The 23,717-nt window shown below is 39.7% G+C and overlaps 1 long non-coding RNA gene across 1 annotated transcript in view; it reads right to left on the bottom strand.

The window, feature by feature from the left end:
- LOC147002935 (uncharacterized) overlaps window positions 1–23,717 on the bottom strand; it is an 80,703-nt gene that overhangs the window by 8,504 nt on the left and 48,482 nt on the right. Inside the window, exon 2 of the long non-coding RNA XR_015048092.1 lies at window positions 11,531–11,603. This is a non-coding gene — a long non-coding RNA (uncharacterized LOC147002935). The remainder of the gene's footprint in view (window positions 1–11,530; window positions 11,604–23,717) is intronic.

Consider the following 23,717-nt stretch of genomic DNA (forward strand, 5'->3'; position numbering starts at 1 on the left):
TAAAAATTGTCAGTGTCTTTAGTCTCTCCGAGGGGCTTCCCCACACTCCAATTGTTTCTTGGCTCTTCCACCCTTCAGATAATCACTCTGCCCTTGCAGCTTTGGCCTGCCTGCCAACCCAGACCCCTAGGGGCAGATCAGCACCTCTATTCTTGTCCTTCCTGTTTCTTAGCCCCATGCATTTAATTATGGTGTGTACATTTGTTATGCATGAAGGAACAGGCAAAGTGATTTGCGCTGCACAGGAAAACTTAAAAACAAAACTTCTTTAATCAGGTCTCAAGTGGATGAGATGAAAACAATAGAAGTTCTATGAAGTCCAGCTTTGAGAGGAAAAACTCACATGAGCTCACTGAGCAGTTCTTGAAATATGGCCACGTGTAGAGTAAGGTGCCTTAATCTAGGGAAGTGGGGGGACACAGATTTGCTTTAACCACAACATGCTAGCATGGTTGCCCTATAGAACAGCAGACATTAAACACGCACTGCTGGATAACCAGCCCAATGCTCACACCTCTGAGATACCTTGACCTAGCCACACAGCAGTGCTCATGTCTTAAGACCAAAACACTACGAATAGATATTTTAGTGATTTTTTTTCACCAGGAATATTTAAATTAATGGGTAGTATCTTCAATAGAGTCTCAAGCAACTTTTCATACTGTGCAAGAGCAGGGTCAGGCTGATGGAAGAATTCAGTGTCACTGGTAGTGCCTTAGATTTGTTCTTGACAACCCTTTTATACTCTCCCAGCTTTCACGAAATGTATTGACTTGATGACATGCATCCATGTAGCTCACAACTGGGGTGTGACACATGGATAAAGATTAGGCCATGTGCTAACAAGCACATAGAAGAGAACTGTATGTAGTATGCTCAATGGCCTTTCATATCTTAATCCAGCAGTGTGGCCTGAGTTTAGTTTTGTTCTTGAGAATACAAGTTGTAACAAATGTTTTATCAGCCCTCCATGGCTCCATTTGAATTCTGAGCAGGGTAGAACCAGCGACTTCTCATGGTATTTCAAACCATGATTTTCAAGGAATGCAGTTACACTTTAAATCGTAACTTCAAAGCTAGACAGTGAAAAATAAATTGATTAGCATTTGGGGCCAAATGACGTTTCTTACAATGAGGCCCCAATTTTTTTTAAAGACAATTAAAAGAGCAAATAAAAAGTCTCATAAATTCAATAATGCAAACACGTGTGCAGTCACAGCTGGGAAGGGTAAAACCATCTTCAGTTCTAATCTTCCCAATCTAATGAAGGATAATCGAGTCTCAAAAGTTGCAGAAGGATTGGGAAATCAGAACAGACCAATAACCGAGGATCACAGATAAGTCTTTAAGAATTGGCTGTCCAAAACACATTAGATCCTGAGAGATTTAACAGTGATTTAATTCATGCATTCAAGAAACACCACATAAACACATTCATTATAATGTGTTCTCGAGACTGAAGAAGGCAGAACCATCCAATTTGTTCCACAAGGAAGATTTGATTCTGATCTCCCAAGGTGATGAAATATTATGCAAAAGAGAGCAAAACCAAACAAGAAAGCAGTCCAAAGCACAAGTCTGTGTTCAATACCTTACATTAACTGCATTAAAAATCCGAGCAAACCCAGTCTTACTGATTAAATAATCCAAGAGGAATGCACTCCGTTTCAATAGGAAGCAACTGGATAATGAAATACAAGCTTATCAGCTCACTGATAATAATAAAAAGAAGACTATTTTCATAGCTCCTGAAACATTTGATAATATTTAATAATATTTTCATTTTATGTGGAATAAAATAACTACACCATATTATGATAAATAATTCTTATTTTAAGCTTCCAACAAAATGACAGTAGCTACAGATCTCTAAATTTAAGATAAAACAAGTCTTTCTACTGTGTTCACTATTGTTTAATATTAGGCAAGTGGGTCTAGCTATGTGAAGTCAGATAAAAATATTCTTTTCCTGCCCCCTCTCTTTTACACAGACATACAGACATACAGACACACGCAAACAGGATGGAGAGAGAGAGAGAGAGAGAGAGAGAGAGAGAGAGAGAGAGAGAGAGAGAGAGAGAATCATAGCACTATCAGTTTCATCAACAATTTTGAAGCCCACACAATTCTGAAGGAAAATGTTCCGAATCACTCATTTAATGCAAATGCTAATCTGACTTGATGTAAAGCTCCTAAGTGTGAGGATATTCACTGATTTTGAAATATTACTGTTTGATGATGTTTTCGTCTCCAGATCTTGATGGTGATTGGTTTTTGCTGCTTTTGTTTTGTTTTGCTTTTTTTTTTTCTTTTGTAAGATGTGGATATAACCTCTTGTGATCATTTCAGATTCTGCATTAAAAAAATAAATAGCCCACAGTAAATTGTGTAAAATTTCTTTATGTGCAGATGGCATAATTTGATACTGATGTCATTTTGTAAATCAATATTAGTTAGCACTAACAAGCTCTTTAAAATAAAAGGCTGTATCCACAAAGCAAAAGTTAATACTAACTGTAGACCTCTCACATCACAGCACTACATTTGGCACACTATTTCTGGGCATGGTTTGTGTTCTGTTCCTTTCATGATCATTTGTGCTTAGCACATTGCTTAACATAGAAAAGGTAAACAGGTATCTGAAAAATAAATAGGCTGAGTGTTGTGGTTTATGATTTCAAACCCAGTACTTGGAAGTCAGAAACAGGTAGATCTCTGTGAGTTTGAAGCCCGTCTAGCCCAAAGAGTAAAACCTAGGGCTAGCTGGGGATGTGTTGTGAGACTTTGTCTCAAATAACAGTAACAGAAACACAGACGTGGGGAGCTGAGTTAGTAGGTCTAGCATTTGCTGCACAAGCATAAGGATAGGAGTTTGTATGTCCAGCCCAACCCATGTTAATGCTGCTGGGTGTGGTAGCCTATAGCAGCGCCAGCACTGGAAAGGTGGAGTTAGGGGGTCTTGAGCAAGCTGCCTTGTCTCCTTGTAGCACTGTGATTAGCTAGACGACTCAAAGAAGTGAGCACTGGGCTTAACTGAGAGACCTTGCCTCATTGAAAAAGCAAAGTGTAGTCAAGGAAGACTCCTAACATCTTCCTGAGTGCATTCGCGCATGCGGGTGCACACACACACAGACACACACAGACACACACACACACACACACACACACACACACAGAGTGGGGAACAGAGAGAGAAACAGAAACATACATACATATAAATACACATGAACCCCTGACACCTGCACCCACACATGTGAACATGTATACATTATCACGCAAACATACACATACAATTATTTTAATTTTATTTTAAAATAATAACTGAATATGAAAATGAGAGAGTCATGACATTTTCTTTTGAAAAGGAATGACACACAAATTTCACACAATTCTACTTACTATGCCAACAGGAACAAGAGTTTTGTTTCCCTTTGTCTTAGTTTTAAAGTGCAAAAGCTGTTGAAGAAAACATCTGTTAGGACAATCTAAACAACTAGGAAAACTCTGAACAGACTTTGAAAGACAGGCGCATGGTAGACAAAGCCAGTTCACACCAGGCTTACCCACCCATGCTCAGAGATCTCAGGCAAATGACGGACCTGTCCTGTGAAATGATGCTGATAGTATGACCCAATGCTTCAGATCCAGCGGTCCTGTGTTTCTCTCTGTGATTCACTTCTCTCTTATCTCCTTTAGCCATTTTTTTTATATCAAAGTATTGATGAAATCAAATGGTGTATATTAAGTTTATGGTCTTTAGAGCATGTTGTAGACTTTTGGGTCTGTTTGAGGGGGAATTTCTTTTGAAATGCATTGATATTATAACTTCTCTATTCCAATAATTGAAACATTTTTTACATTTTATCTTCATTGTAAGGTATGGTAGAATTAGCTTGAAGAAGAATGTTATGACTAAAAACTAGCTAAGATTTAGCATGGAAGCCATTCTCTCAGCTGTCTTGGGCATACGTTTTTTCCATCCATTATTAGTATGAGTCATTTAGTAAAAAGACGATGACAAACATGATGGATGGAGCCGTATGTGTAGGAAATTATTGACACCTCTTCAACAATGAGCTATGGGACTAGGAGGTGGAGACTACAGAATTGGGACAGCAGCTGTCATGGAGAAGGATTACAAAGAACTCCTGATGAGGGATGTTGGCCCTGGCCTTGGTGGGTAGTCACACAGGGAATGAGGTAGCTACCTCCTTTCCCCAATTCCTTTTTCATGCACATTTTAGATGACTCAAAAGAACTCAGATTTATTTCTTTTTCCTCAAGATGCCGAGAGCATAGGAATAATTCAGCACTGGTCTTTCTCCATATAAATGGGGTAGGATCTGGAGAAGGCAATGGACTCTATTTCTGTATGGAACTTAAATGTTTGCAGGGGACTCATCAAGATCCTCCCTAGAGAACATCAGAACATTATAGATTCTCCTTCTTTTCTCTCAGAAATAGTTTGATTCAGAATGGAATCCCTCTTTGCTTAGGGTGATGTCTTAGTTAGGATTTTTTATTAATTCAACAAAATACAAAAGAATTTGGGAGGAAATGGTTTATTCTGCTTATACTTCTAGATCATAGTTCATTGTTGGGAGAAGTTCGAACAAGAACTTTAACAGGGTCAGAACCTGGAGGCAGGAGCTGATGCAGAGGCCAAGGAGGATGCTGCTTACTGGCCTGGTCCACATGGCTTGCTCAGCCTGCTTTCTCATAGAACTCAGGACCACCAGCTTAGAGATGGCATCACCCACAGTGTGCTGGGCCCTCCCCAATTCATCACTAACTGAAAAAAATGCCCTATAGCTGGATCTCATGGACACATTGCCTCAACTGAATCTTCTTTCTCTCTGATGACTTTTGCTTCTGTCATGTTGACACACAAAACTAGCCCGGACTGACACCCAACAGGGTACATGTCCTAGTATGCTGACAAATATATTATGCCTGGTGAATACCCCCTTTAATGAATTAGCTAATTAATTAACCGTGTAGATTGACACAGAGTAATCCCACAACTTTATGAGTTATATTGTAATGTTTCAGTACACCCATACATTGTGCAATGAACAAATTGAAGTAATTTTATCACCACAAATGTTTTTCTGTTGTGATACATTTACAATTTCCTTTTCTATTTGAAGGTATTATGTACAATATTACATTAGTTCTTATTGAAGTCACTCTACCACACAATATCCAATAGGTTTGTTCATCAATTGAGCTAGCCTCATGTTCCCCCAGCTCTTCCCTTCGTAGCCTCCTCTACTCTGTAATCAATTTGTAGGAGAACAAAGCTACTACACAAAGGAAAGGAAATGATTATATCAAAGAGATACTTGCTCTCCTATATTTAATACAGAACTGTTCATAATAACCAAGCCATAGAATCAACATAAATCTCTATAAATACATGACTGAATAAAGACAGTATGGTACACAAACAAAATTACTATTCAATAATAAGAGTGTTTAAATTTTGCCTTAAGCTATAGAACAGATGAGCACTATAAAATAGATGAATGAGCCTAGAGGACGCATTAAGTGAAATAAGTCATATACATATAAACAAATAGCTCATGATATTGTCAGTCATATGAAGAAACTGAAAGGTTGATTTTATAGAAGAAGCCTAGTTTTTTAGATAAAGTCCTTGGATGGTCTCTTTTCCAGACTTTTTGTTTAGCACTCTTGATCATTGTTGGCCTTTTCCTGAGCAGGCTATAAATAGCAGCACACATTCCTCTGCCACAAATTTCCTCTGTCCCTCCTCAGGCCACTTAACTATACTACTGAGTGCTTTGGTACTGTGCTAGGTCCACAGATGAAACAGAAATTAATAACAAAAGTTCTCAAGCGTTCCTGGGATGAATACACAGCACTGCACCATTTCAATCTACATAAATATGGCCAGTGAACTCTATCAATGTCTGCCTCTCTGGAGATGGTAAGATTGAATAGGAAGCTGAATGATGCACCAGAGTTAGGCAGGTGGAGAAGGCAGAACAGAGCCAAGATCCCAAGCACCCTAGGCAGATGCCAGCCAGCAGGGTAAGCATGAGGACCACACTAATTATGTTGAGGAATTGGAACTATGATGTAAACACAGTTGGGAGCTGACAGTGATGTCACAATTGGGCTGGTTACAGGGTGTTTCTGCGTTAAGGAAGCATCTCTCAAGATGGTAATATCCACAGATGGGTCACAAACATGGGATGGAACTTGCGTTCTCACAGAAATGTGCCAAGCTTGTACCTGGCTTATCTCATTTGTCCTTTGGATACTGTCTGCTTTAATTGCCTGCTGCTTTGAAGAAGTGACATGCTCTGCTTTCCCTATGTATCTTCCATCCCTATCTAAAGTATGGTTCACTGATCAATAAGTTTATGTCTGATGGTTAAATCCCAGACTGCCTTTAAGACCTTTTATCAATAATCTAAATGTTACCAAGATTCCTTAGGGAAGCATCTGCATTTTGGAGTGTGTCTCCTGGCACTATGGTAGGCTTCATCTGAGCCTGTCTTCGCCAGCCATCTCTCACAATGCAGAAGTGGTGCAGAAATGAATAGCCAACCTCAGCAGCTACCCATAGATTATTAACCCCAGACAGACCAGAACAGGACAAGTTGTTTTACTGTATCTTAGAATAACTTTTGAACATGAGTAGGATGATTTTCATCACAAAGAGGGCTTGAGAGTTTATAGTCATATGGGCAGAACATCTAGCCTCACTGTGTTCTTCCCTAAGAACAAATCTACCATCTCTACGAGCCTAAACCACAAAGCCCCATCCCACAAGAAAAGAGTGCTCACCAGCAATTAACCTCCAGTGTCACTTGTTGGCTGGCACCTCTCCATCTCTGCCAGCTCAAATACAAATACCATCTTGCAGAACAAGAATTCCCCAAGGGCCTTGCCACCCTCCTCTTGCTTTTTCTTCTTAACACAAATATTCTGCAGACAGATTTAACATTCCTTGTCTCATGCTCGAGTTCCAGATTCTGTCAGTACCTCCCTATCCGTGCAAGAGAAATCAAACAGCTGAAAGGCAGCCTGCTTTCAGAGATGGAGTAGAGACCTGATGGATTCGACATAACTGCCTAACAAAGTGTATTTATGAATATCATTGGAACAAATGTCTCCCATAACTGCCACCATCACCTCCTAATGTCACATCATAGAGACACTAAAAAACAAATAGGGTTTATAACTTGATTTTCTATCAGCTGGTCACGGTTGCACCTTCATCCAGCTTATTGCAAGACAGAATCATATGACCCCTGCCTTCACTCTAAACTCCTGAGGCAAGAGGAAAAAACATATATGTATATGTATGTGTTTGTGTATGTACAAATATATGTATATGTATATATGTAATTATATGTGCATATATATGTAATTGGGGGCTGTGATTATCTGGGTGATAAATCATATATGCCTGCTATGTATAAGAACTTAGGTTCAGTTTCAGCACCCAAATAAGCAAATTAATATAAAATATTGACTTCATTAATGGCCTGCTTTCTCCTGATATGTTAGGTAAGCAAGAACCTTGGTGGCCAAAAAAGTGCTGAAATGAATCATCAGGGACTGAAATGCCTTGAAAAGCAATCTCTCTCTCTCTCTCTCTGTCTCTGCCTCTGTCTCTGTCTCTCTCTGTCTCTGTCTCTGTCTGTCTCTGTCTGTCTCTGTCTCTGTCTGTCTCTCTGTCTCTGTCTCTGTCTCTGTCTCTCACTCTCTCTCTCTCTCTCTCTCTCTGTGTGTGTGTGTTGTGAAACAGGGAGGACTATAATCACTTCAATTTGGAAAATTCAAAACTTTTACTTTTCTTACAGTTTTGGGTTGGTCGGGTCCTTGTGGTTCCCTCCCCACTGTCTCTTACACAATACTCGAGCATCTTTCCTGATTCTCCATCCCCTTCTCTCCACATATGCATGCTACTGACTATGCTCTGCCCTCTACTCTTGGTTGTTATCATGCTTGTCACTTCTGTTTACTTTGTGGGTGTGTGTTGTTAGTACATATGTGTATGTTTATATGCAAGAGCATGCATTCATGTATGCAGGTGTGTACCTAGGAGAGCTGCACAGTGTGTGGAGGCCAGAGGTTGACCTTCTTGTGTGTCTCCATACCACAGAGGACTGGCTTGCCAGTGAGTTCTTGGCATCTACCTGTCTCCACATTCTTTGTGCAGAGGTTACAGATGTGCATTGTCATACCTGCCTTTTCTTTTTGTACCTACCTTTACCTAGACTGTGAACCATTGGAGATCATGTGCAGGCTCTGTGGTTTTCACTCTCAAAGCTAGCACAGGATATCACAAAGCACCATGGGATGAGATTAAGCTATCAAAATGAGAACTTGTCTGACTGGTTCCACCTGGACTGAGTCTGAGAACTGAATTCCTCTTAGCTCCCATTTGTTGAAATAAGGGAACAAGTTCAAGCCCAGCTTCTCCAGGATAAGAGATGGTAACTAGAACTGAAATGTTCAATCCCCTTTATCTTTAATGGAGATATGACACTAATGGAATTGACATTCTCTTAATTGTGCATATCATTTTATTGATGACTTTTATTAACTATGAAGCATTTACAGTGCTTGCCTAGGGAATCTCCATAACCTCCATCATTGAAGCACATGGTTTTTTAATCTGGCCACAACTCTAAGATCTCTACTTCCTTGTAACAAGGCAAGAATGCCCACAGGTGTGCCACATAATGTAACCCGAGAATGGGCAGTTAGGAATGGCTCCTACCCTTAAACCTATTTTAACCAAAAATTTGCCCTAAAGTTGAATGGTGTGCAGTCTCTAGGAGCTGGTAGGGAGGCAGGAGCTTAAGGCAGCTCACGGAAAGCTATACCACATCCTTGCTACGCCCTGTCAAGCTACATCCATCGTATTAGTTTAGGAGTGAAGATGTTACATGATGTGACCAATGGGATCAGAAGCAATAACAGCACCTGTCAGCCTGTGCCTTGCTGATGATTCTGGGGAAAAGAGAATGTCTGCTAGCACTTGGAATGGAGGAGATCTGGTGTGGAAGAGTTGAAAGAGAAGGCTACTATCCCTTATTTATAAAAGTGGTGCTTGGTATAACATGATTTTATTTCCCAAGTCTTATTATTAGGGTTTTGAGTACGAGCTGCAATACCCACAGACTTGTTTTAAATAGATCAGGCATTTTAAACCCTGCACACAGTGTTCTAGGAGCTGGGCACTCACTCTTAAAAGTAGAGCTAGAAGGGCAATTTTGTGGTTCCTTTTGTTTCCTTGGGTTGAAGGAGGAATGGCTCATCAGCCTTGCATAAAGATAAAGCCAGGAAATGCAATTAGAGGTTGAAAGTACCTGGTACCAAGTTAGGTGTGATTGAATCAAGGCTCAATCTGTTGGCAGTGGGTCCCTGGGGGCTGGAAACTTGTAGAAGATGAATCCCCTATTGGTGGCCATCATGAAACAGATGTGGCTCAGCTCTTTCCTGAACCAAGTGTGCATCACTCTTGAAAATGTCTGCTAGCACTGATTTATATACACACCACTTGGAAATATTTCAGAAGAAGAACATTGAAATAAGAAAAGTCTCTCCAGAGAGTACAACCTCTTCCACTTAGAACTGTAACACATACCATACATGCAACTGGCCATTGCTGATGAATTCCTAGCTACTCACCAAGCTGTCTCTAACTAGTTTCTCTATTTAAACCTAGCTGACAGATACTGACCACACACACACACACACACACACACACACTACAAACAGGTAGACTCAAGGTGTGATGGGGGTAGATGGGCATCATCTTGGATCTTCCTCGTTTGTTCAAGACCAAAGTCAAACCAGATCCTTGGAAATTGTAGAGGTGAGGCAGCGCGCTTGCTGGAAAATTATATTGCTGAGCCATATGCCTGTTCAAATTCTTGCTCCCTAAGTTCCCAACGGTGCAAACTCAAGTTTATTGAACACTGTGCACTGGCTTTCTTATCAGCAAGAGAGATTGACGTTAGCATCCATCCCATCTGCATTGGATCTTATGTGTAAATGGAGGGCAGCTCCTGGAATAGAGCAAGGGATCCATAAAGGTTAGCCCTGTGATACCTGAGCTTTGGTTATGCCTCCATCATTTGGTCTTAAATACAACCATACATTTCCCCTGACACCTGCTGTTTATCTTTGGGATCTAGGTTGACACCAACTGCATCTCTGAATCCAGTCTGAAATTTTACTTTCCAGTTTTTCCCTGGGGCAGGACAGGGGGTGGTAGGGAACTGAACACTGGCTATCAGTGTGTGGGGTCTTAGCCTGATGCATATCTTGGCACCTTCCTCATAAAATCTGGCTACGCTAACTCAAAAGGACAGCTCTGAGACTTTGTTCTTCATCTGTCAAAAGCACATGACAGGTGCTGTGATACATAGCTTTGAACAGCTGTCCTTTATATAGACCTGCTAAAGTAGTTGTAAAAGACCTTTAGCTACAGGTTCTGTATTCTATGTATCAGGTCACATTTTTCCCCTCTTTTGTGTGTGGGTTCCTTGGAAGGGAGATATACTTGGTGGGCATCACTTCATTCTTGCTGACTTGAACTTACCTAATGCATTTCACCAGACTTGGGTTACCAAAGGGCCATTCCACTCAGAGCCTTGCCTCTGTCTGATCAACAGGGCAATGTATCTTTTTCTGTGTGCTTAAATTCTTAATGAAATTACCCAGAAAAAAAAGCCTTTAGGAGACAGGATCAACAAATATTAAAGCCATGTGTTGGAGTCACATATGAAAACTATGACCCTGCGTGGTAGTTCCAGAGGACACCTGGAATCCACAAAACACCGTGATCTTTCACAGCCTCGGCACAAAGGACACACTTAATCCCAATCGCTGAACTAGGTGAGAGGTTTACAAGCAGAAAATACGAGTATATTGCTGGGTATAAATGCAATTGAGAAGCAGCGCAAGTATCAAAACCTATATAAAAACACACGCCATGCTGGAGCCTGGCTGACTATTGGAGATTTTCTTTCCATTACCATCACCTAGCTAGTTTTTCATGAATTTGCTCATTGGCAGGTGCACAAGGAAGATCAAATAAGAAACAGTCCCAATCTCCCAAGAGAAGACGTTTGAAATTGAGAACATTTCATATATTACTGTGAAAGAATAACACTAACATGATTTGATTTTTTTTTTTTTGTAGAGAAATACTTCAGAAAAAGAAAGTAAGACTCAGTATCTTTTGCTTCAGGTTAAGAAAGTGCTTCCTACGAAAGAAAAGTGACCCACTCAGGCCAGAAGATTGGCACCTTTCATACTGGTCACCTCTGCACATGCGGACAGAAGCCTGTGAGAGACCTGGTAAGGATGTCACTTTACAACCTGCAGGATTTTACTCAAGGCTGCACAGAAAAGGACAACCACTCAGGTCTGTCTATTGCTTCTCTTTCATCCTGCAGACCAACAGAGCCTTGAAAAACAAAAGCATGGAAAAAGTAGTATGAATTTTAATTGCTAGTATATACGTATCTCTTACCTTATTTAGACAACCCCTTCAATGTCCAAGAAGAGCAATGTCATTCCAGGTGTCTCAAATCAAGCTCTTTACCCTGGGAACAATGAAAGAAAAGACATCTGCTTTTGAATCTGCTGATTTCTGTTTATAGAAGGGAATAGGTGTGAGGAGAAAAGAATGGGTTCTTCCTGCCTCAAATGAAGAAAACAAATTATCATCCATCTTCATCTACACTTCTTCTAAAGATATTGGGCTATCTAAAGTGGCCCTTTTGGAAATTGACTCTGCAGAAAGGGTTCCTAGAAGTGAAGAACTTTACATGAAGTAATAAAAGGTTTAGGCCAAAAAGCACTTTGTCAAGGAACTGGAGACATGGCTAAAACTTAAATGTGTTTGTTGAGGATCAGAGTTCAGATCCCAGAATACATGTAATAAGCCAGACATTCCAGAAAAGATTTGTTACCCCAATTATTCAGAGAAAGAAACAAATAGAACCCTTAGGATTGCTAGTTTCCAGCCTAGCCAAGAAAATACATGTCTGAAATTCAGGGAGAGCCTTGACTCAAGAGAGTAGGCAGAGGAAAACTACCTGAACTGTCTTCCAGCCTTTTATGCATGCATATATCTGTGTACACACTCACACACACACACACACACACACAAATACACATATAACTCTCACACAAACACACACTCGAACATACATTCATACACCCACTCACTTTCACTTACTCAGACATACTTACACATTCAAATACATAGATAAATAAAGTAAATCTTAAAAACATTTCAATAAACTTCCTTTTCCTTGTTTGTAAAATGGAAGTAAGAATAGCTATATAATTGCATAAGCTTTTGGTTTATGGTAAAGATTAAGTCTTTGCACAGAATGCCCCACATAGCACTCTTTTTCCAGGGAACACAGCACACATGTTCCTGATGGTTTTCTTTATACTGCCCCCCCCCATCTCGCCATTCATCCTCTTACAATTGCTCTCAATATCTCATCAATGGCATCCCCATGATGTTTAACTGAGAGAGAAAAACAAAAGAGAACAAAACAAACAAAAAACCAACCAACAAACAAACAAAAAAAATCTTCGTGACTCAAGCCGACTGCTTTGAAAGTGGGAGAACTAAGACGATAATGTCATACTTAAAACTGTCTAAATGCATTGATTATTTTCTGTGTGTTCAGTATATGCACTGATGGCTACATGTTTGTAATGTTAAACTAACCATTTCTCTCAGCCTCACTGTAACCATTCACAATGGCTCCCCAAGCAGAAAGAGGAATGAGGCTGGTAGGAACCCTTGTCTGACTGACTGCTCAGCCTCTAGGGGGCAGGTCTGGAATGCAAGTCCACAGTGCCTGGTTTTCTCAATGCCCATTACAGTTTCTTATAGCACAGGCCTGCCAAGTGCTACCATGGAGATTTCACAGTCCTATCCAGGATTTTTCTCTTCTCTCCTTGTTGTCTCCATCTCCATCCCTGTCCCTCATCTCCTCTCACGCCTTCTATCCCTTTCCCCTTCCTTTCTTCTTTCCTTTTTTCTCCCCTCTAGTTGTCCATCGCCCCAGCCTTCATTCCTCCTGTTCCTATCCTTCGACTTTAATTTTATTTATTTTGTTCTTGTTTGTTTCTTGGGCAGATCAGGACAGACTTTGACCACTGTGGATACCGAGGCTCTCTGGTAGGGTTTATCCCTTTATTTTAACCCTTTGGCCATGTCCTTAATTTCATTGAACATTGTACATTTTCTCTGTAAGCATAAGTGCCTTAGAAGATACTGACGGCCAGTTCCAGATAATCATTCCAGTAACTGGCTGCTTGGGAGCACCATTAGATCAGGATTGGTCTGGAACTAAGAGTTCACATTTCTAGAGTGGGGAAAAAAGAGAAATTTATGGGCATTCTATAAAGAGTTGACAAGTGAGGAAATTGAAATTCAAAGAGGTTGTGTATCCTGCCTAAAGTCATACAATGGACACAAACAGAATTTGATATCATATCCATGTGTCCCTAAGCCCATGTACTTTGTCCTATGCTAAGCCTCCCAGGAAATATATAGAAAACTGATTAACTCAAATTAAGTCCATTTATATGATATCTGACTCAAATTTACACTGACAATAATAAAACTAATTTGTAGTGTGAACTTACTGCGTGTGAGCTAGGAAAATCAGAAGTTTACATGTATTCTTTTCTGTCCAACCACCCAAAGGTACTGTAGTCATCATAGATGGGTAAGTGAGGAATTTCAGACACTGAAACGAACACTTCTTGCCCAAGTCACAGATCTTGCAAACAAGGAATCTATGGTTTGATCTTAAAACAACTAAACTTTTCATGAATCAACTGATGTCCCCCTGCATCTGAGTGTTAGAATGTATTTTTAAAATAAACCATAGCTCTAAATACTGGGAGGAAACCCTGACAAGGTTCCTGTCTGTCTGTGATGGCTAACCACAATGACATCTTGGCATTTAGTCATTCACATACTTCAATATGAGAGAAGAGATATCTTTGACACAGATTTGCTAGAGCCTGTTGAGAACTTGCTTTTGGGGCTGTTTCACTGTTAAGGCCACTAGCTATTGTCATTCACGGTGACTATAAGGAAAAAGATGACAAAGTGTATTTCAAGAACTCCATTTGTCACTGAGATCTACACACAGGGTGTTCCTTATGTTCAAAGTCAGTATGACATTCCTCAGCTCCTCTCTGCTTCTTGATCAGAGGGAAAGTGAGCTATACCGAGAGAGCAGAACAAAAGCAGAGAGCAAAAGCAGAAGAGGTGCCACATGTGTTTAGTTGTTCCCAGATTCAAGGAGGAAAATGTCTTGGGGACACATCCCAAAAAGTAAAACCAGCCTCTTGATTAGGACAGAGAAGGCATGCAAGCGATTTGGCTTCTGCAGGCATTTGTTTGTGTATCTGAATTACACCATCATTTAGCTTTATTTCATCTAGAACCTGGCTGCCAAATGAGCATATTGATTACCTGTCATGGATGCATATTTCTCAATTAAAAGCCATCAAGTCTTATAAAATCTCAACCGAGTCGAGATCAACTAGTGGATCAAATGTGCCACTGAGAGAAATCACATTTGTTACCTCATATTGAACATCAGCTGCGAGCCTGGCACCCAACCTATGCCAACTCATTGAAATGTCACAGCCCCCTTCAAAGTTGATATCATTGTTTTTCCATCTTTTTAAGTGACAAACCAGGCTCAGAAAGACTAGAAGGCCCAAGGCCGTGCAGCTAGAAAGCAGGGGAGACAGATCTGAATCCACACTTTCTATTTACACTTCACAGAGTTGATTGTACACACAGGCAGAGTGCTACACTGAATCGGAATGGGGTTCATTACCACACAGTTTGGTTCAAAGCATCAGCTAGATCAAGCACGAACTCTGAGACACTGAGGAAACCTCATCACGTTTTATGCTTCCATTTCTGGCTTTGTAAAATCATGGAACTGAGAGCTCATAGGATTCTTTTAGATTTTCATGGGAGCTATCTCTACAGTATTTAGATCCAAGTCTGATATAAGGCTCACCTATTATTACTATATCCTCTGATCCTATGAAGGAGAAATTGTAAATCTTTGACCTGCAAAAACTTGCTGGAGGCACTTTGTACTTTCAAAGACTTTGCAACAATTCAATTTTTCTCACAGCAACCTGGCGCTCTAGGTCACAACACTGTCTCTCACTCTCCAGCTGAGATGTGGGGAGCCACTGTGCTAAGGCAGTTCCAGAATGCTCAGGCACGAGTCTCCTTACTACTGCAGAATAAACAGGCAACACACTAGCTTTCCATTTATCCATGTGGCTCACCTATCTTGAGTCCATTCCTCACAAATCTATAATCCTGCTATTGTCTCTACATTACAAATAAATGTTGTGCTGAACCTCAGATGCTTTGAGTTCATATCAATGGACCTTCAAAGTACCTGGGATTTGAACTTAAATCTGAATGACTCCCAAATTGTATGCTTGTGCACAAATTGGGATATTTAACCACTAATTACTCCTTTCCCTCATCACGAATCACGACTGTTTAGTTGAGATGTATCCCAAATATCTATCACCTTTGACTGTTATTTGTTGAGCACATAGTTTATAAAAACATTTCCATATATGGGCACATGGGCATACAGATGTCGTATCAACACTAATGAAAACAATCAAACTTGGATTTTTGTTGCCTGAGGTTCACAGCTAAAGGAAGTCCATGTAAGCACACACTCCACACCTGCCTTGCCATAACTAATGATGATTCTAGGGGAGAGGAAATTGAGGGCAAAGGGGCCAATGGATGGCATCAAGTTTCTCTTGTAGAATGGCACTTAAGGAGAGATGAAGGATGGGAAGAAAACATCTTGACAACAGTGCAGGAGGAGACCACATGAACCAAGAGCTAGAGCTAAGACAGGAGCACAGAACCAGAAGTGAGAGAGCAAAGGGAAAGGGGATGGGGTGGGGTAAGACTTAATGGGGGAGGTAAGAAGCAGATCACAGACTGTAGCATACCACTAGGATATTGGGGTCCTGAGTTCAACAGAAGTTTGTATGGCTTTTGGTTTGTAACAGTTGTTATCATTCTGTGTCTCGCCATACAAATAAACATATTATGCTTATATGGGTGTTTCTCTTTCCAGGCCATACACTGCTTAGGTGCCTTGAGTCATGTCCAGGACAAACAAACAAACAAACAAACAAAACAAACAAACAAAATAAAGCAAACAAAAAACAAAAAACAAAAAAACCCCAAACATTTGGTAAACGGAATGAGTGAATAAAAGAGTGAGTTGTATCTGTAACATTGTAAGGTTTTGTAGAAAAATTATTGAATAATAGACATACAAAGGCTGAGGTAAAGAAACTGGTATCTTTGTTGCTGGCTCAGAATAAAGTCAATCTAAAATAGTTATATATGTATTCCAGTATAGGGCTGCAGTATCTCTTGATAGCAATTGTAAGTTTTAGTGGATTGGAATCTGGTTCAATGATTCATAAGCAATCTAATTTTAATGACAGGTAACACTCAGGAGTTATTGTTAATTACCTCTTTAATAAGAAAAACAAAACAAACAAAACCTGGAGCTGTTAAGTCATGCACCATAATAAAAAATAATACCAAGAGTTTCAAGATTGTCAGCCAAGTCTTCTGTTCGAAGTCTGCATAGGGGACAGCTGTGCTTATGTCCTCCACATGCTTATCCTGTTTGAAATCTGTAAACTTCAACACCCAAATATAACTGGAATAGTCATTGAAGAAAGATGTGTGATAGTAAACAGCAAAGGAGAAACACTGAGCCTTTGAACATTAGCAAATTCACAAGAGTAAACAAGGCTTGATAGCATCCCATTAACAATGATTAGAAGACAGCGAAGGGACGACAAAGCACTCAAATGCATTAGGTGAGTTTTGAATTCTAGTTTTCATTGTGTCATTACAGAAGTGTTAGGACAACAGAGGAAATTATAGATAGTATAGATTCCTAGAAGCAGCAAACTAACAATATTGGTAAACAAGCCAATAATTGTGTTCTCCACACTTTTTGCTTTCACTAGAACAAGCTGTGGGTAAAAGGCTCCTTTCTTCTCCCTGTTGTCTAATTTCTATTCATTGTTTCAACACCCATACAATTCCTCACTCTGGGAAGTAGGGCTTTCTGGGATCCTACTGTAAAACCTACTGTAAGACCTTACTCTTCACCTTTATAGTATACATAGTTTTTTTGTTCCTTCAACATAGAAATTAAATGCTATACTTGCTGAGCAATTAATAAATGATGGTTGAGTATTTGAAGACATTAATTATTCTGCCTGTTTTTAATGTATAGACTTAAAGCAAATGCTTCTAGGCAGAAGGAGGAGGGAGCAGAAACTGGAGGACCTGGGATGACTTGTCCAGTTATGATTAGATTACTAGTTGACTGAGCAAGGCTATTTCAAAAGGGTCTTCTTCAATGTGTTGCTTGCTTCCCATTTTATAGATAGAGAAACAGCGTCAAAGAAGACCATTTTTTGTTCATATTATTGGCGGAAACTGAGACTCCTGAGGGAGATAAGACACAATCTGAGAGCACAGACCATTGCAAAGGACGTTTTAAAAATATTGACGAGAGGTGACAGTTGGAGCTGTATTTCAAAGGAGAGCCTGAGGCAAATGTCCCCCTGCTGAAACAGCTGGCTCCTCTGTGAGGAACATGGGGGCTGGGGAGGGGGGGCAAGAAGCAGGAACCATTTCAGGTCAAATACCAGCTCTCCTCCCTCTGTGTGTGTGATTTTGTGCAATTTACAAAGTCCATTTCCTTACTTTTAAAATAGAAATGACCAGAACAGTGTTCACCTCATGGGGAATTCTGGGGATGAAATAAGGTAACATGTGTGATACATTTACACACAGTCCTCAGGACTTAGAGAGCAAAAACATGAGCTGTTATTCATCAATGTTTTCAAAGAGAAGTAAAGTCCTGTGCTAAATTATGGGTATTGCCGGTGGGACAAAGATAATTGAGGTTTGATCAACATACATTGATGGTCAACAGGGAGAGAGGCTGTTCATGCATTAACATACCTATAAGTATCGTGACTGTGGAGAAGAAAATGTGGCCTCCCCACAACTGTGGACAGAGAATGAAGAGCAAGCCTATTCTCCTGTTCCAGGGAGTAGAGTGACCAGAGCACAGAGGGAGAGCCTTGACTCAACACAGGAAAGAAGTTTGGGTCTAAAGAGGTGACTATGAACCCAGGGTCATACCATGGATAAATAGGGTCAGAGGGATTTTTAACACCATTTCCTACCGGGTAGGGAAGTATATATATTAACATTCTTGACTCTTCATTTTTCCTGTTTGTAAAGGGAGTTCAAGACACTTCACTGTCCTTAAATGTCTGAAGAATAAGGTTACATACACTAATTGCTGGTAGTTGGTGAACATGTGTTTGCTCCTTTCATTTATCCGATTTTCCCCCTAGCAATTAGAGCTGTTCAATAATGCAGTGAAAGTATTGATCTTCTTCCCTAGTCCAAGGCTCTGGGAGGGCACAGTGGAAGGCGGGTGGCTAAATGATAGGGCCCTGTAGTGCCAACTCAAACATCCCTGGGCAGAATAGCTGCAAGGATAATGTGGTAGGTGATAGCACCAGGATTCAAAATGACTTTCCCAATTTGACTGGAGCATTAGAGTTCAAACAGTGAGACTGGAAGAGAAGCAAACACTGAGGTGCTTCTGATAGTGCTGTAATCTTGCTTGTATAGAACGGAAGGGCCCATTTGGAGATGATGCAAGTGGGAAAATGCTGAGTGCCTCGTGGGTCAATAGATTCACATCTAATTCCATTTTAAAACATGTAATAGTAGAATATACCTCTTACTAACCTGTATAGGTTGCATGGCATCTGAAGAAATGTGCGAGCTAGGCTGGTGATTTATACTGATACCATGTCATGTACAATTCACCTGAGAAGAATTTCTAAGTCAGAACCTATATAAACATTTCACATAGTCTAAACTAAGTGAAATATCCTCATGTATGGAATGAATACTTTGTAATGTAAATACATATAATACATTTACATATAGTCTTGTTCAGTAACTACTACGTACAGTAAATCTGAGCACTATTAAAATATGTTCCCTGTCAAAATCTAATTAAAAGAATTATCAAAGTCTTAATTGCAAGTGGAAAATGAACAAATGGAAGACTTATCAAGTGTTCTCTTAGTCTTTAGAATTCACATGTCTTAAAATATAGAGTCCATTTTACTTCACCAATAGATGTTTTGTGCTGATTAATGGTACAATATTGACCTTAATTAAGAAATTGTAATAAAAATGTCTGTGCATCAAAGATTGTGACACCTTAGAGACCATGCCATAAAGAAGAATTTGGCAAAGTGTAGACTGGAGACCAACTGCAGCTTGTAGTGGTTTTGTTATACATATCAAGAAATAGTATATCATTAAGGGATGAAGAAATAAGAAGAAAAGAGGGGGTAGAAGAAGAGAAATGCCAGCAGTGACATATTAAGATGCGTGTGGTATGTAAAGTCTGAAATATTTGCTCTCTGCTTCTTACAGAAACTGTTGTCATGAAGAATGGAAATTGAGATTTGCTGCTGTTGTATTTCTGGTTTATGCTTACACTTCCTATATACATTACAAGCCTCTTTCTCTCCTAGGTCTCTAGTATACCCCTTCATGGTGAAATATGAGATTGTCTACAGTTTTCTCCTGGTAGGACACTATATACTCTTCAAAGGCCAGGCAGGATATGTTTCTAGAAAAATCTATTAATTCTTTCTCTTGCAATCCTTCAATATCTTCTCTTAGTTCCTTCCTTTCTTGGTGTTTAGAAGTATACATAACTTTGTTTCTAAACTGGCTGCTCGTGTGGAATGAGTTTATGTTATCATGGCTGCACTTTCTACAATGCTCTCGCTGTAAGCTGCTGTAACACAGTAACCTAAGTTCTCTACTTGACTCTTTAGTACTTATCACTGAACCTAACTGATGACGGAAGGTTTTCTGAGTTGAAGATAAGTATATTTAAATACTAGCAAATCTGTCATCCAGGAGGGAATAGAGCTTTCTGGGAAAGCCACCTAATAGCAGAAGAGAGGGGGAGGGGAGGGAACAGGCGTGAAGGAGGGTGGGAGAGAGGGGGGAGAAAGAGAGAGAGAGAGAGAGAGAGAGAGAGAGAGAGAGAGAGAGAGAGAGAGAGAGAGAGAGAGATTTATAAGAGAAAGATGCAGCCAGAAAAAAGTTGTTTGTACAGGTTCCCACAGGAATCCCAGAACAGGCAAAGGAGCAGGTTTTTATCATCAGAAAGACCTGAATTCAATGCTAGCAGCACATCGTCATTTCACTCTTAGAATTCAAACACAGAGATTCACCATAGAGCCAGTTTTATATCTCCAGCTTGAAGATAGACACATACACCTGATAAGATTGTCAGGAAGATGAAGGCCTCGAGTCATAAAGGGCCAGCAGAATGCAATGTCTTGTGTTTAGTAGGTGATCACTATCTCCCTGCCTCCTCCAGATTCCTCCTGTCTTCAAGCTCCAACTCCTAACAATGCCACATTTCTCACTGTTTCTGAAAACCTAAAAAAACTCAATAAAGTCAGATAATAAAACCAAGTGCATTTCTACCAAACTGCTAGCAACATTTCATCTGTTTCTCCTGACCTAATACACTACCCCAAGAAGATAAATGCTAGGGTTCTGTCAACGAAGGCAGGCTATGCATCCAAACAAGACAGTTCATAGTAATTTTGTCAGCAAAATTGTAACAATAAAGGCCCAAACAACACTTCATCTCCCTGTCAGTAGTCTTGCAAGGACAGATTACTTTTTCCTCAATCTTGGTACATTCAATTAAAGTACACTTACAAGCCAGGCAGGTGGAGAGTGCAAGATGGCTCTTATTCACATTAGCAATTATCAATGGAAAATTATGTGAATGCAAAATCTTGGCACTGTTGTCCTAGTAAGCATGGAGAGGCAGAGGCAGGACAGACTCTAGCATGACTGCTTGACATCATTGCCTGGTTTCTCTAGCCAGTGCTTCTGTTAGTTGTTGCAGGCCCCAGAAGAAAGTGTTTTGTTTTGTTTTGTTTTGTTTTGTTTTGTTTTGTTTTGTTTTGTTTTGTTTTGTTTTGTTTTTTTATCTGTTTTGCATTTGAGAAACTTCCCATGACTCAGTGATAATTGCATTTGTTTGGTGAATATATACTGAATATTCCCTGTATGCCAGACACACAACACAGGTCATTCTTGATACATAAGGTAAGAACATTTTCATGTCTCTTCTTTTATTCTCCCTCCTTCCTTCTTCCCTTGCTTTTGCTATCCATTCCCTCAATGAACACTAGTAACTCTTTCACACAGCTGGTTCAGATAGAATATGGAGGAACTTGGGCCTGAGATGTTCTTAGTCATACAAATAAGTTGTAAGAGCACAAGGACCTCTGATAGAAGCAAATATGCCCATCAAAAGCTGAAACGTAATATATGGCCATTGTGAGATCAAAGCAAGAAAATATTCCAGATATTTTAAAAGGGAGAAATAGCACTGAGGAGTGCAATATATATTTTTATGTGTTATAAGTTTATTCTTTTTTCACCTATTTATTTATTTCATATATGTAAATATACCAAGACATATTTGACAAAGGTAGGGTAAGTAAATATGGGCCTGGAAAGAAAAATTAGGTAAGAACTGCAAAATGAAGAGAACGGTGGATATGAACAAGCTAGGGCAAGAATTATGGTTTACTGAGCTCTGACCACAAGCCACACATTGTGTGTGATTTCATTCTAACTTCTTGAAAAGTAGAGATGGTATTTCATTCTCCTTTTTTCTCCTTCTTTTCTTTACTCTTTCTTTCTTTCTTTCTTTCTTTCTTTCTTTCTTTCTTTCTTTCTTTCTTTGTCTTTCTTTCTTCCTTTTTTCTTCCTTCCTTCCTTCCTCTCTCTCTCTCTCTTTCTTTTCTTTCTTTCTTTCTCCCTTCCTCCCTTTCCCTTCCTTACTCCTTTCCTTTCCTTTCCACCCTCCCTCTTCCTTCCTTCCTTCCTTCCTTCCTCTCTCTTTCCTTCTTTTCTTCCTTCCTTCTTTCTTTCTCTCTTTCTTCCTTTCTTTCTTTCATGTTCCTTCACTGTTTCCTCCTTCTCCCTCCTGTTATTGTCATTTCTACTTCATTGATAGCCATCACATATTTCTCAGGAAAGCCTAGTTACATGAAGGAGTGATGCCAACATTCAACCATGAGTCAGACTTTAAAGTCACCATGTCATAGGGAAAGATAAGATAGATAAGATAAGATGTATGCAACACAGACAGATATGCATCAGAGACATGACACTGGAAATGAGGCATTAGCCACCAGTGGGTCTTAGAAGCTTGGCTTCTCTCAAAGGACTGAGCCATGGAATATTTAACCTTTGAGACACTCCAATCATCAAAGCCACGGATTGCCTCTTGACATCTTATTTTATTCACAAACAATCCCTCTTGAAAGTGCTCACACAAAGATGAGAATTGAGGCACAGGGAGATCCCTGAAAGTTTGAGAACTATTTTAGAACTGGCCTGGACTCACAGGGCATTGCAGAAGTGGACAGGGCTCTTATTCTACAGGCAAGGAAACAGGGCTTGCAGATAAACAACTTATCTAAACTCATATGTTTTCTACTCCACTAAAGCTCCAGTCACTTATCTTGCACATTATTAGGGAGAAACCTACATATAAATTTTAATTTATAAAACTGTGGCTATGCATTATTGGTCATGAATAATAAACCCAGAATCACTGTTCTAGAACCTTCTTGCTCAAAACGTGGTCCAAGTACTAGGGGAGTATGTATTCCTTGAGATCTGGTGAGCAATGCAGATGTCTGCATCTGGATTAAAACAAGAGCATCAGGTGGTTGATGTTCATGCTACAGGTGAAGAAATCCTGATAGCTAATATCAATTATAGAAAGAAGATGGGCTTTGAGGCTAAATCCAGATACTTTTAAATTTCAATACAAATGTATGTGCTATGGCCTTGGTTGGACTGTTCATATAAAGGGGCAAAATTATTAGGAAAGAGGTGCAGCAAGACCCAGGATTCTGAAAGAGTCTCATGACTAAAGTGTGAAGATCAGCTAACAAGCAGATGTAGTACAGAATAAGTACTCTGTCTTTATAGCTGATCAAAGGCACACCGTTAATGGCTGATACCAAGCCACAATCTGGTTACTTCTCTTTCCAGTTCAGATTTTAACTCTACATGTAAGTATGAAAATACTGGATGGCTAAACCAGCTCCAAGTCTCTGAATACACATGCTTTCTTGGGTCATTTCAACCATCTATGATATGTAAAACAAAACAAAAATTCTACCAGTTGTTTCCTAAGTAATTTATTAATATCCTCATCCATTTTATAGAATGTAGAAGTTCAAGTTCATAGGACGAAATAATTTTCAAGGATGAGCAAGACACTTGAAGGTGTCACAAGATATATGATACAGAGTTGAGACAAATTGTAGCCACTGGTTTCATTCTTAAATCTATGTCTTTTGTTATCAAACCATACCTTATTTTTTGTTAGGAAATTTTCAATTCTTTAATATTATCCTCTTGTGAGTTTATAGCCAGCCGAGTGACTGAGAAAAATCACAGGAGGCACAGTGAAGGG

The sequence above is a fragment of the Mus caroli genome, unplaced genomic scaffold, assembly GCF_978045245.1.
Source record: "Mus caroli unplaced genomic scaffold, Mus_caroli_1 scaffold_8, whole genome shotgun sequence".
NCBI classification, from domain to species: domain Eukaryota; kingdom Metazoa; phylum Chordata; class Mammalia; order Rodentia; family Muridae; genus Mus; species Mus caroli.